At 35.2% G+C, this 13935-nt stretch overlaps 1 pseudogene; it reads right to left on the reverse strand.

Moving 5' to 3' along the window:
- LOC128666875 (cytochrome P450 2G1-like) overlaps nt 1–13935 on the reverse strand; it is a 174227-nt pseudogene that overhangs the window by 20880 nt on the left and 139412 nt on the right.

A 13935-nucleotide genomic window follows, 5' to 3' on the forward strand; every position in this document is an offset into this window, starting at 1 on the left:
TGTACAGGTTCTCTAGCTTGGAACTTTGACCACATTATGCTAAATGGGTTGGTGATGACGGTTGTATTATAAAAATCTCAACTCATTCCATGGGGCCAAATTATCAAGCTCCAAATGGCCCCTGATGCCCTTGTTTCCGCGCGAGCTTTCAGGCTCCCCGGAAACAGCAGTTATGAAGCAGCGGTCTTAAGACCGCTGCTTCATAACTGGTCTGCCTGCTCTGAGGCTGCGGACATCAATCCGCCCGATCCTATACGATCAGGCTGACTGACACCCCTGCTAGCGGCCAATTGGCCGCAAATCTGCAGGGGGCGGCATTGCACAAGCAGTTCACAAGAACTGCTTGTGCAATGATAAATGGTGACAGTGTATGCTGTCGGCATTTATCAATTTGCAGCGGACATGATCCGCTATATCGAATCATGTCCGCTCGCACAATCATAAATATGCCCCTAAAGCTTGAAAGAAAAAATTTGGGTTTAATGTCCCTTTAAAGGCGAAAGTCTTTTAGTGCAGGCCCTGGGATCTGCCGCACTTCTATTACCACCCCCTGAGCCTCTGTGAAGAAGGGCCGGGATAAGCGCTCCTATCTAGCGCGCTAGAGCTAAGTATTTAAAGCTACAGGTGAATTTTTTTCACCTTTAGCAAAGAAACAATTACATTAGTTAATGAAAACAGATGTAAATGTTTCACAAATATTCAGTACAGTTATAGCTAAAGGAACAGTCTCGTCAAATTTAAACTTTCATGATTCAGATAGAGCAGCAATTTTAAGCATCTAATTTACTCCTAGTATAATTTTTTCTTCATTCTTTTGCTATCTTTATTTGAAAATGCAAGAATGTAAGCATAGGACCCGGCCGATTTTTGCGGCAGCACTTTTTGATTGGTGCTGAACCAAAAATGGGCTGGCTCCTAAGCTTACATTCAAATAAAGATACCAAGAGAGAGAAAAAAAAAATCATAAATTACAAAGTTGCTTAAAATTGCATGTTCTATCTGAATCAGGAAAGTTTAATTTTGACTATACTGTCTCTTTAAAACAAAACAAATACCAAATGGGAAAAGAATATTTGAAAAAAAACAAAGTATTTTGAATATTGGTTATGAAAGTTTCGGTCAAACCCAAATTTAATAAAAGCTTTTATTGTTTTGGTGAGAGCTGTTACTGTGCACAACCTGATGGATCATATTTCGGTATGTTCCGTGCACCAGCATATTAAAAAGTATGTCTGCTCAGCGTGTTGGTGGCAATTTGTATCATGTTAATAGAGTCATAGCTTATACACCAAGAGAGACAACTGGATCTCCGAACAGATAACCTATTTACAATGCTGGTGCATGAAACATATCGAGATATTAGGCATTTGCAATATTTTTTTTCAGAGATTTGTGTAATGAGTCCCAAATATGGCCTTAGGCAATGGGATTTGGCAATATTTGGCGCCGGATAAATTAGTGATATAGTGCAACAGACATATGTCTGTATAAATCCAGGTATTTTAGCGTTGCACTTTATTTATTTATTTAAAATGGGCCATATTACGAGTGGAGTGCAATATTTGTGCTCCACTCAGTAATACCAGCGTACGCAAATGTGCGGTGGTATTACAAGTTGAGCGCAATGCGAACATGATCTTACATTCTCATTGCAGGGAAGCTTTGTGCTCACAAGAGCGCGCATACATAGGGGCCTATTTAAGAACGTGCGAACGGACATGATCCGATATTGCAGATCATGTCTGCTGCACATTGATAAATGCCGACAGCATACGCTCTCGGCATTTATCATTGCACCAGCAGTTCTTGTGAACTGCTGGTGCAATACCACCCCCTGCAGATTAGCCGCTAGCAGGGGGTGTCAATCAACCCAATCGCATTCCATCGGGTTGATTTCCGGCGATGTCTGTCTGCCGCCGCAGAGCAGGCAGACAGGTTATGGAGCAGCGGCCTTTAGAAGGCTCGGCAGAAACACGGGGCATCAAGCTCCATACGGAGCTTGATAAATATGCCAATATGCTCCAATGGGAGCCTCATTCTCATGCAGTCTGTTATAAAAACATTTTGCTGACAGGGCAAAAGACTGAATATGTAAATTGTGTCCCACTTTCTGCCTGTGAAGTCAAAACCTAGTTGCAATAAAATATAATATATTACTCAATTAAATGTTTATCTTAATGACTAAAGACTTAGAATCTTGCATACAGATCTAGATTAAGTCCTATTCTTTCTTTTAAACTCTGAACATACTCTAATATTTGTTCATCAACTTTGCTAAAGCAATTTGCAGGGTTTGCAGACAGAAAGGCAGATTGCTGAAGTTTGTAGAACACAGTACACCCCTGTATGTAAAGCAACAGTGAAATTTGGGATTTAAAAAAAAAAAAAAAAAGTTTAAAAGAAAAATTAAAAAAAACATTATTGCTGAAGATGGGGTCCCTCTTATGGGGGACCTCCCGGGGGCCGGTCGGTAGTTCCGTGGCTGCCCAAAATAAATGAGCTCCTCTCACCTCAACAAGAAAATAAATGAGCTCCTCTCAGCTCAGTTCTATTCAATCATTTTTCGCGCACTGTTGAGGGGGAGGAGCCTTGCAAAGCATCATCACGTGACTTCAGTGATGACGTATCCGGACCGGCTTAGCACCACCTCACTCGCACAGGCTGAACTGTGCGATTAAGCCAGTAAAGGGATGGGTTGGAGGGTGGGAGTGGTGTCTGCATGAAAAGTAATAGCTAATATGACACAGGAATGTAGGCTCTACCGCACGTGCGGTTAAATTAAAAAAAAAACTGAAAAAAAATTACAAAAAAAACAGTTTGCAGCAGAAAAGAAAGAGAAAGCGCACATCCGATTCAAGGTAGGAGTACTTTATTCAGGCACAACACACGCTAGTAATGCACTTACTAGAAAAAAGTAAAAAGACAGCAGTGTACAAAAAATCAATACGGCTTCACCAGAACATAAGGCAGCGGGAGATCCAGGGCGTCCAATTGCAATTTTCAAACGATACCCGGCAAAGGGAAAGTTCTTTCAACCAATCGGATACGTCCTTGGGCCACCTGACGTCTGTATCTACGGATCCTTTGGACAGCCACAATACCTCTACGCGTTTCGCCGGTGACACCCCGGCTTTTTCAAGAGTAATAGGCTGTAGTGATATCAGTCCTTTTATAGCTAGTAGCATTGTTCCAATTAGTCCACGGAAACGCCACATACAAATAAAAGGTAAGTTTAAATTTGGGAGGCTCAATTGACACAGAAAAAAGGTTAAAATGATAAAATCAAGACATTTTCTAATTCCACAGTGAAAAAATCAGTAAGTGTATATAATATAAAACACATATATATAAATATAATACAGTCATCGATGTTAATGTATACAAACATTATTTACAAATGAAAAATTCATAGTGACATTAAAACAGCTATATTAAAACTGTAATTGCACACGAGAAAATCAATTCATAGAAGAAAGTTGATAATATTCTACTACACTCATAATTGTATCTAAAAAAAATATAATATGAACCATATGTTTAATGTTTAAAAGTTAAATGGATTTAAGTTAAAATGAATTCAAATGGATTTAAGTTAAAATGAATTCAAACTCAAAATGAATTTAGATTTAAAATTTAAAATAATTCATAAAAGTTAATAATACACTAAATGCTTCCTTTCTTGTTACAATCTACTGTTGTTAGAGAAACGCTTGAACATCTAGATCTATATTTAAACCCAGGGGTGTAAGGCTTTTAAGTCTATATATCCACTCAGTTTCTTTTCTCCTTAGATGAAGTAACCTATTGGTAGTACCTGGTGGGACCCAATCTATTATTTGTATACTTAAGCCCTTGGTATCACTGCCATGTACCTTGGTGAAATGTACTGGTACACTATGTTTATCAAAATTTACTTTGATGTTATATAGATGTTCGCTGAATCTCTTAGATGTTTTTCTCTTTGTATGACCAATGTAAATGTGGTTACACTTACAAGAAAGCAAATATACTGTGTAAGTTGTTTGGCAATTACACCTATATTTCATATTGAAACTCTCAGTCCCATTATAATTAAAAAAGAGATCGCCTCTTTTAACAAAAGGGCACATTGTACACAGTGGTTTATTACACTTAAAGGTGCCTTTCGCAGCTGATACCCAATTGACTAAACTACCTCTGGAGCTTGGTGGATCTTCAATATTATCCCTAAGCCTACTGGGAGCTAAATAGTTCTTAAGATTTTTTTTTTTTTTTTAAAGTTATGACAGGTCTATCTCCTATCAGACTACCCAGGATGGGATCCGATTTTAAAATTCCCCAATGCTTGTTTAAAATCTTTTTTATTATAGGTGCCCCTTCATTGAAACTAGTTATAAATCGGATATTATGATTATTCTCTTTAAAGTCAAGACTATTATTTCTATTCGTACAAACCACTCTTTTATCCCTGTCTAACAGTTTGTTTCTATCACAAAGATCTGCTTTATTTTTCACTTTTTTTAGGATATCTAAATCGTAACCCTTATGGATAAACTTATTGTCCAATATTCTGACTTCTTCTTTATAGTCCTCAAAATTAGTGCAATTGGGTTTAACATGAATATACTGGCTCACTGGTATATTGTTTTTCCAGCTATTCAAATGTGCACTATTTGCATGAACAAAACTATTTTTGTCCACTGTTTTTCTGAAGTTACGGACTGATATCATATTAGTTGATTCATCTATATATAAAATGATGTCCAAAAATTCAATACTTTTATTGGAACTATTGCCAGTAAACTTCAAATTATAATTATTGTTATTGATATATTCAGTGAATTCAGTTAATGACTCTTCAGATCCCTTCCATAAAATTATTATGTCGTCTATATATCTGAAGTATTCCAGCATATTCTTACTGAAAGGGTTATTATTCCAAATAAACCTTTTCTCAAAATTATCCATGAAAAGGTTTGCGTACGATGGGGCAAACGTAGTCCCCATCGCCGTCCCCTTTAATTGTAAATAATATTTTCCTAAAAATTCAAAATAATTATGTGATAGAATAAACGAAATGCAATCCAATAAAAATGTCAGATGAGATTCAGGGATATCAAATCCAGTGAACGCTTCTTTAATGGTATCTACTCCCTTCTCATGGGGGATAACCGTATATAGTGAAGACACATCAAATGTAGCCCACCTTAGATCATCCTCCCAAGACCGTCCCTCGAAGATTTTTATTGTTTCTGCGGTATCCTTAAGATAAGCCCTGGTTTTAAAAAACCAGAGGTTGCAAAAAGTAATCCACATATTTGGACAAATTGTGGCATAAGGAGCCAATGCCAGAAATGATGGGACGTCCCGGAGGGTTTACAAGATCTTTATGGATCTTGGGAAGATGATAGAAGGTGGGCATAGATGGGTCAGATGGCTTAATGAAATTAAATTCATCCTGGTTTATAATATTTTCTTCTTTAGCTTTCTTTAATAGAAAATCCAGCTGTTTTGAAAAATCAAAGGTAGGGTTAAACGTTAGACACTTATAAGTTAGGTGATCGCTGAGTATATTATAGGCTTCACCTGTATAAGCATTGCGGTTCTGGATCACCAGACCACCGCCCTTATCGGCTGCTCTGAAGACTATATTGTTATTTTTCTTTAATGTGTTCAAAGCAGCTCTCTCTTTAGGAGTAAGATTGTCATTATATTTATTGAGTTTACATTTAGTGAATTCTACTTCAAGATCCTTACACACTAATTTATTAAACAAAGAAAGTTGTTCACCTTGCATCTGGTGAGGATAAAAACTTGATTTGCCTTTTAAATTTGTGTGTCTTATTTGTAGGTCCTCTTCATATAGAGACAAGTCTAGTAAATCTTCTTCAATATTAAAATTGATGTTAGCACTAGAGTTATTATGCTCTAAACTGGAATTTTCTACAAGATCCCCAGTGTTCAGTTCAAGACATTTTAGAGTACTAAGTATATCAATGTCACCACCCTCCAAATAGTTTCTATTGCAGGGTACTTGTTCACGGTTTTTAGGGTCCTTAAAGAAGTATCTCTTAAGTGTCATATTTCAGATGTACTTTTGAATGTCCATATAGACTTCAAATTCGTTGGGCTTCGATTTCGGGGCATAATTCAGACCTTTTCCCAACAATCGGACATCATCATCAGTCAGAACTACATCCGAGAGATTCACAATCTCCTTTCTCATACACTCTAGTTCAACCTTCTTCTGTTCCCTTCTCTTCTTTCTAAGTCCTCCTCTTCCCCCTCGTCGTGTTCTAAGGCTCTTTTTAGGGGTCTTTCTCTTATATCCCAATTTACTGACTTTTCTCCACCCCAGGATAGTTTTCTGTCCCTGTAATGATTTGATTGGCCCCTGTCTAAAAAATATGTCTGTACGGGGGACTTAGGTTTAGCTCCTAATCTATTCCAAGATGAATAAGTCGGAGTAGGAGGGGCATTATCGTCACTCAACACTTCATATCTGTTATCATTGGTACGATGATTATGATCTCTTTTGTTGTTAAAGAACTGACTATTTTGGCTCTGTCTGTTAAATGAGTGTTGAGGCATAGTATGATTCTCATTTCTTGATCTAAAATCATAGGAATCATCTCTATTATGTGTGTTATGATTCCTAGAGTGGTTACGCCATGGTAGATCCCTAGGACCCTAATTCAAATTGTCTCCCCTGTATGGACCGGGATTCTCCCTTCTTTCACTCCAAGATCCATTGCTCTTAGGGTTTTTATTATGATTGTTATTATTATAATTATTGGCAGTATTGGAATTAAAATTGCCTTTCTTCCCTTTATTACCAATTGGTGTTTGTTTTTTATCTTTATCGTGATAGCTACTATTCATTATACTATTTGAATAGCTATTTTTCCTCATCATTTTATTCATATGATTGTTTGCTGTTTGCTCTCTATAAGTATGTTTCTCCTCTATAGGATTAGCATTAGTACTATTATTTCCAAGAGATTCAGCGAGTGTATCATAATTATTAGCTTTATTATAAGTATACACAACATCATCTTTATAATCTCTGACATCTCTTGTCAATTTCTTCTGTTTTTTTAGGCTTAAATCCTTTTCTAATTTAGCTAATCTAGATTGAATATTAGTGTTGAATGTTTTCCATTCTTCAATTTCGCTATAGGGTTGTATCTTATCAACTGCGTTTTTAATCTCGGTTTCTAAACATTTCAGTTTATGTTCCCTATATCTGACTAGTATTTTAAGAAGGGTCGTGGAGCAATTGTGAAATGCTTTCTCCCAATCTAGTGAGAATTCCACCTCATCTAATCTAAAAACAGGAACTTTAAAAAATCTAAGACCCCTGGGTATAACATCGTGTAACAAGTAGTTGTCTAAAAGTAGCAGATCCTGCCATTCTCTTATATCTTTTTCTAGGAGGTCTTCAAGATTCCTAAAAAGATTGACAGGTTTCTCAATCTCAGGAGTAACTGAGTCTTCTAAGTTTAAAATATTGATGGATCTTTGTCTATCTAATCTTGCAAGATATTCCCCAAAGCGATTTTCCACTGCCATACTAAAAGGCTGGATAGATCACACAATGTATGTTAAAAAGTGTTTAGCTGGAGGACACTTTTGCCTTAATGGGACAAATTTACAAATATCCAGCAAACTGGTTTCCAAACAATTCAAAAGCTTGCAACAAGTCTAGGTAGCTAAAACACATATGACATGTAATTGAAGCAATGTGCAGACGATGGGGAAATTTTATACCATATAATGAAAAAGTTATATAAAAATGCAATACAATTTCATGCAATGTAAACCGAAGATCTCATCTATATATCATCTGGAGACACAAATGAAAAAATCGTTTAGAGGTGAGACCATTAGAAATGGAATTAACAATGCTGTTACAAACAAACCTGATGTTGTTAAAAGGCAATCCTAATTCAAGTGTTTTACTATCAGGCACGATATAAATTAAAAAATTTAAAAATGAGAGCAGCAGCCTAAAAGGAGACTAGATCTATGGACACATACAAAATACACAAAAAAGTAAGGCTGCGCTGCAATAAAAGACACAAAAATCACACTACGTGACTCACGGAATATGGCAGGAACGTCAATGGTGATAGTAGAAAACTTCCACAGTAATATCCCAAACAGTTGGCTTTCACTGTAATATCCAAAACAGTTTGGCTTTCACTTTTTTGGGGTATAAATGATTTATAATTTTTCCAATGGGGGGGCTATTGGAAAAATGATATTTTCTTCAGAATTTTTTTCTTCTTCTTCTTTTGACTGGGGGTTCATGTGCGGCTGTTTACATACGGAGGAGCCTCCACTGGTCAAAGGCCTTCAACATTAATATATCTAGTGCAGAATGCTGCAGCCAATTTTGGGATTTGTTACACATCTCCAAATAACAATAATGCACATGCCTAAAAGATATGCTCCAAGTGTCGGTGTTCAGTTAAAACCCTCACTTGTTTGCCTGATTTTTTTTTAAAGTTTGCCATTATAGAGTATTACACTGGCCCTTGCATTGGCAGACTTAAAGGGACAGTGTACCCTAAAATGTCCTTCCCTTTAATTGGTTCCAAATACTCCATTTTACCTGCTGGAGTATATTATACTGTTTAAAAATAGGGATACAAATAAATGAAATGATACCAAAGATTTTATAGTTTAAGTTCCAGATTCATATTCCTTTACACATTCGACAACAGAAGGAAAGGTTCTAAATTAAGGTAAGGGTAAAAATAGAACAAGACAGAGTTTTTGGTTTTATGTAATAAGAAAAATGAGACACTATTGGCAGAAAAAAGTTTAGCGTTAAAATCTAAAGATCTAAAATCAGATATATACAGAAAAGAGAGCCATTGTTCCAGGAACAGCTCAATAGCTCATTCTATGGTATAGTTGCAACCTGGGAGTAGCTTAACAAGGTCAGTCCAACCCCAAAATACCAGGCAATTCTCATCAGAACAAGGGGAATGGCAACCCCATACAATTGTTTCGGCCTTGTCAGTGAAGTGCAGCCATATCCCCCTAGGCACATTGGGCTAGGAGTCTACGTCTGGTTTCCCTGCGTCACCCTTTCCCCAGGGTCATAATACAAAGAAATACAGAAAGAGAAGGCTTCTTTCAGGAATGAACAACAGCTCGGTAGCTTGTTGTATGGCACGGTTACCAGCTAGGAGTAGTTTAATCTAAAGATCTAATATCAGATAATATATGAGAAGACATAATAAAATGGAAAGCTTTGCAGAAAGTTGTTTGAGAGAAAGAGATTATCAGGCCAGGATTGAAAAAAATAATCATTCCACATCACTAAGAGATAGTGGTCAGAAACTGGGTGATATTTACGTCTGATAGGGAATATACTCCCAGAAGTTCTAAGCTAAATTTGCGGCATATAAAAAAAGATACATAATTAACTATTTGATTTACATGAGATTTATATTGATTTACATTTCTCAATGTGGAAAAGTAACATTTTCTAGTTTCTGGGGCCCAGGATTCTTAAATAAGATCATTAGCTTCCCATGAAATAATAAGACCAGGATCCACCAAAATTGTTCAAGCAATGAATCAGAGAAACAGGTATAAAGATCTTCTTTAACAATAGAAACGATTCTGGGAATCACAGTAAATGGATGGATCACTCTTTGAGGTCTCAGGAATGCACAGCTAACAGTAGCTTAAGGTCAGTGTGCCAGCTAAAATACAAAGTTAAAAGTTCAAATGAGATGTTAAAATATCCAGATCAAATTTAAAATGTCTACATTCAATTTGAAATTTCAGGAGTCAGATAATGAGAGCCAAAGACCCCTATGGAATTCAAAAGGCTGGGAAGGTTTTATGCTTTAATAAGAATGTTTCTGTCCAAGCAACAATGAATAGTTTCTTCTGTGATGTTGGATAAGTCATGTAATTTCATGCCTCCAAGATGATTGATAATGAAACACAAAAACATTGTTCATATGAAGAACAGGAATTGGATTTGATTAAACGTTTGATGACATATGTAGGAAATGGGAATAATATCTGAAAAAGGGAGTTAAGTGAATTGAGAGGAAAATATAAAATGCAAAAGGATAATACAATTATATAAAGACCAGTATCAGTAGCAGAAATACTCAACAGGGGGCCCAGGTACAATATTTTTATGGGCCACCCAAAGTTAGTAAGTAATAATATAAGTGATGCTCTATATAATTATTTTGAAGATAGATAGATATATAGATAGAAGATAAACAGATAGATGATAAAATTGATAGATAATAGGTAAACAGATATATGATAAAATAGATAGATAAAAGATAAACAGATATATGATAAAATAGTTAGACAGCTAGAAAAAAGATAAACAGATATATAATAAAATAGATAAAATATAGATAGGTGAAAAGATAGATAAAACATAAACAGATATATGATAAGATATATGATAAGATGGATAGATAGATAAAACATAAACAGATAGATGATAAAATTGATAGATAGATGATAAAACTGATAGATAGATCATAGATAAATACATATATGATAAAATAGATGGATAGATAGATAGATAGATAGATAGATGGATAGACCTCCATTCCCCACACATAAAGGTTCACCGGCATTAGGATTGTACACATTCTGCACACATAAAGGTTCACCGGCATTAGGATTGTACACATTCCGCACACATAAAGGTTCACCGGCATTAGGATTGTACACATTCTGCACACATAAAGGTTCACCGGCATTAGGATTGTACACATTCCGCACATGCCTAAGTAGATACTCACTGCCATGGGCCCCCTAGAATTTGGGCCCTGGTGCCACTGCACCTGCTGTACTAATGGTAGCTCCGCCCCTAACCAGTATTAACAAGATGTATGTGGGTTGTGGTTACTAAGAAGTGCCTCCAAATAGGCAAAGGATTAAATTTATCTTGTGAACATGAGGTCCCAAATATGGTAGTGTATATGGTGCTTAGGTTCACAAATTTAAATGGATATCTTGGATTGTAAGTAACAGTGCTATAAGTGCACAAATACAATGAATAAAATATCTTAAATAATTTATTACACTTTATAGTAGAAGAATAATAATCAATAGACCGGTTTAAAAATATCTAGCATAAAAAACATTCATGGATCCATGTATAAAAAAACATATGCAAACAAAATAAGATCATATATCAAAACACATAAATAATAAAAGCAATGCGAAAAAATGAGAAAGACCTAAGGAGAGGCCGAAACGCATTGGCTATTCAGGTAAGCCTCATTTCATTTGTTTATGTGATATTTTTAGCAATCTTGCACTATTTTGTGTTTTTTGTATTTTACAGGTTAACACTGGGAATTTTTTGTTCTATTTTTTATTTTTTAACCATTTTTTAACCTTTTGGATCACAGTATCACCTATAAGTTCAAGGATTTTTCCTATAACTAAGGAGTACTACTGACTATTTTTCATATAGGATTATCATTATTATTATTCCATTTTTTTCACATCCACAGTTGACACATGTTTTGACACTTTTTCTCCATTGGAACAGAGGATTTTAATATTAATATTTGATACACAAGTTTCTTTTTTTCACTTTTGGCTTCAGTTACTTCACTGAGACTTTGTTTATTTTTCACGGAACCCCCTTTTTTACACACGTGTGGACACAAACTCATCATTTTATGAATATACTGGAGAGAGGTTACTCCACCACCTCTATACCTAATAGATGTATATTTTATCACAATTTGACTGATTCTATATTTATATGTGTTTTTGATATATGATCTCATTTTTTTCGCATTGCTTTTATTATTTATGTGTTTTGATATATGATCTTATTTTGTTTGCATATGTTTTTTTTATACATGGATCCATGAATGTTTTTTATGCTATATATTTTTAAACCGGTCTATTGATTATTATTCTTCTACTATAAAGTGTAATAAATTATTTAAGATTTTTTTATTCATTGTATTTGTGCACTTATAGCACTCTTACTTACAATCCAAGATATCCATTTAAATTTGTGAACCTAGGCCCCATATACACTACCATATTTTGGACCTCATGTTCACAAGATAAATTTAATCCTTTGCCTATTTGGAGGCACTTCTTAGTAACCACAACCCACATAGATCTTACTCTCAAGATATACTAGGTATCCTGACCCTAAGGAGCTATAAGGATTCCCCCTTTTTTTTTTTTGAGTGGAGCGCAGTGAGAATCTCATCTTTCAGTATTAACAAGATATAAGGAAAATGAAAATCCATTAATTGATAAAGCAAACAACTAAAATTAAATAAAATATGGTAAGGAACATGAGTATCAGTTTTCTCATCTAATTAAAAGAAAGAGGAATTTGGAAAGCATATTTGTTTATTTATGAACACTACAATGAAACTGATTGGTCTATTTAATTTTTTTGCAGAGCAGCCTTTTGATTGGCTGTCATTTACTGGACATTTTTATTTACCTTATTATAATGTTGTATTTTTTTGGTTATTTAAGTTTTTCAGGGTAAAGGTGTTAAAAATAATTTAGTGGGTTGGCATAAGGATTTTGAGGGGTATCAATGGTATGTTTTAGTATCTGATGAGTAATTACCATGTGAAAAAAAGTCTAGTGGATTAAAATGGTTAAAATTTTGAAAAATAGCTCAGCCAACTAAGTTAACTTATGCTAAAACATATTTTTTATAATCATGTAAAGGGGCATTCAAGTCAGATAGAGCAAATCATTTTTTATTTTTTTTAAATAAATTTTTTATTGAGGAACAAAATAAGTTTAACAAAAACAAGATGACAAAGCGAAACATAAATGTAGAAGTTACAAATTTTGTGCTGTCATCTAACAGAAGTCAGTACTAGAATATAAATGATACAACATCTTTGATCTATTATATTAATATACTTGGTACATTTTAAAATAAAGAGAAAAAAAAAAAAAAGCCAAGATGTCTTTATCGAGTAGTGATGATATATATCTATACATGTTCTTTCCTCATTTTTTTTTTTCAATTTTATGCTTTTGTAAGGATACAATCTAGCTCAATAGCTAAAGGAGGAATAGAATCAACTACTAGACTTGTATCTTAGTTTCTAGATATCCAGCGTACCCCTGTCAAAATAATAATCGTCGTTCCCTCAGTTTGGGTCTGTATCAGACTGAACTTAGTGTGGCTTTAATAATCTTAAATAAGAGAACAAAATTACTTAGTTGGAATTGATATGTAGTCGCAGTAGATATTATGTGCATTCACTGTAGCTTTACAACAGGGGGGGAAAGAAGCAAGGAAACAAAAGAGGAGAGGGGAAGGGAAAGAAGGAAGAGACCAGGAGGAAGAAAAAAAAAAAAAAAAAAAATTACTCATTCCTTTTCCTCATTACTTTTAGGGGTCCCTTAACGTGCAATGTACTAAATGGTTCCCTGTCATCTATGAGTGCTGTAGCGCATTCCATTTGTACCAAATTTCATGGAAGAGTTCTAGCTTGTTTAGGTATCTGAATGCAAATTCCTCCATTTGTCTAATATGGTCTATTATAGCTATTATTTTTTTGGGTGATGGAGAGGAGGTTTGCTTCCAATCTCTGGCTATAGCCAGCTTCGTAGCCATAAGAATGTACAGGGCAATATGTTTGTCAGGTTCTAACATCTTCGGGAATTCGTGATGCAGGAGACCCACTGTAGGGGTTGGACAGAGAATTATGTCTAGTGATTTGAGGACATCAAATGCAAATCCCCAAGTTTTCCGAATTATAGGACAGTCCCACCAAATATGGACCTGTGTTCCCAAGTGACCACAATTACGCCAACATAAGGGAGAGGCCTGCGGGTAGTATTTATTCAGTGTAACCGGCACAAAGTGCCACCTAGTGGTAATCTTATAGTAAAGTTCCCACAGAGTTGCACTATGTAGAATTTTCCTCGCGTTAATTAGCTCTCTAA

The sequence above is a fragment of the Bombina bombina genome, chromosome 7, assembly GCF_027579735.1.
Source record: "Bombina bombina isolate aBomBom1 chromosome 7, aBomBom1.pri, whole genome shotgun sequence".
NCBI classification, from domain to species: Eukaryota; Metazoa; Chordata; class Amphibia; order Anura; family Bombinatoridae; genus Bombina; species Bombina bombina.